Here is a 2,014-nt window from a genome sequence, read left to right on the forward strand (position 1 = left end):
ATTGTTTTTTTTTTTATTATTTATTATTTTATAAATTATATATTATGTGTTAATATATGTGTTTTCATGAAGATAGTGTTTAATAATATATTTTATTACAAATGTGTTTCACAAAGTGGTTCTTACTATCTTATTATTTTATCAAAAAATAGAAACTAATGAATACATTAGAATAATAATAATTATTATTTATTATGAAATAAAACAAAGTCCTAACCAAAGTTATAACAAAATAATGAAAATAATAATTTAATATTCTCGAATTTCTTAATTTTGCTACGTTGTGACGGCTGATTCCCAATTTAAATGTTTATTGCATTTAAATTGGGAAAAGAAAGAAAATAAATGTTTTTAACTGCCGCTATCACTGCTCCTCAGTCCTCACCTATATGTGTTCAAAGCTCTTCACCTATCTGTAAGCAGAATAGCAGTGAATATTATATTAACCACATAACATAATGTATATAGCTAAAAACAACAAGCAATATGTAATGACCTATTGGTGCATGAAGATGGTCTCAACTAGGGTTAAATTTTTGGGGGGAGCTATACAGCCCACCTAACAAAACTATTAATTTAAAATAACCTATAAGCGGCTTACATCTAAATAAATAAGGAATATTTTTTGGAGGTGTCTGAATCGTATTCGGGGGGAGGGGAGATTTTCCCCCCCTTCCACACATTGATGTGCCTCTGTACCTGGGCCCTTTATAGTTGGTCGCACACCCGCCAATATGTACCAAGTTGCAGCACTGATCGAGTTATTGACATGTTATGCGTGTACGAGAGACGATATCCTCATATGATTTCACTCACACTAATAATCATTTACAACTAACACATAGATCTCGGATGGCTATGACAAGATTAGCCTAAATGTAGCCCTTTAAATAATGACCGTAGCGAGGCCCCTTAGTACTTATTAAACCTAATTGGGGATATTATTAATTCATTGGATAGTATCTCAATGAATAACGATATAAATATCCTGTTTTCGTGAGACGAACAAGTTAGATGTATTTATTAAAAAATTTATTTGTATGTAAATTACGTGAGTCATTGAGTATGTAGAATAGTATGGTCAGCAAATCACTTAATTTTCAGTCGGCAAATTATAGTGAATACACCCCCCCCCCCCTCCGCCCTAAAAAAATGTATAGCGCCGGCCCTGTACACTGACCTACCTAATTATAATTTTTTTCGATATATAAAGTTAAGTACAAAGTTAAGACAAAAACTGTGTGCAATTTTATTCGACGAGGTCAGTCTGGACCCAAATTTAACTTATGATCACAATACTGCATGATAACTAGTTTCAAAGACAATATGGTATAGGAAGGACCCTACATTTTTCTGACCACAGCTTGGTATTTATGATTCGTGGCGTGATTAAAAAATATAAGCAACTCATATCTTATACTTTTTGCAAGGGCACCACCAGTAGCCCGATTGTCAAACCAAATAAAAAATGTGATTCAAGCAGTGCATTAAACAGGGTTGCATGTTGTTGTATTAGTTAGTGATCAAGGAGCTACAAACAAAGCTGCTATTAATATGCAGCATCATGACATTCTGAACAACTTAATGTCACCAAATTCCTCTGGGATGAATTGTGAATAGGACTGTTAGCGATCTTTTTTTTGTCCGCTCAGGCAGCACTGTCGGTCGACCTAGCGGCACGTCTCCGCCGCCGTAACACTTTCTGTTTCGCCGATACCGTAGAGCACAACGTGTGTGCTCTCGGTCGAACCGCCGTTTTGTTTTATTTGTGTTTTGAAATAGTTTTACGCTTCGGCGACGTTCCGCGTTTTAGCCTAATAAATCGTATTGATACCTAATAAGTATTATTTGTTTAGTTTGTAATGTTGACAACCCCCGTTTATTTAAGCGCTTACAAATCAGAAGTGGGATCCGTCTCTTGACGTCTTAAGAGCCGATCGGATCCGCCGTTAAGCTTGCACTTGCGAAAGTCCGCTCCGTCGCCGACACAGTTTCTTTCCACTAAAAAGCCGTT

The sequence above is a fragment of the Acyrthosiphon pisum genome, unplaced genomic scaffold (genome assembly GCF_005508785.2).
Source record: "Acyrthosiphon pisum isolate AL4f unplaced genomic scaffold, pea_aphid_22Mar2018_4r6ur Scaffold_20972;HRSCAF=22679, whole genome shotgun sequence".
In the NCBI taxonomy this organism is placed as follows: domain Eukaryota; kingdom Metazoa; phylum Arthropoda; class Insecta; order Hemiptera; family Aphididae; genus Acyrthosiphon; species Acyrthosiphon pisum.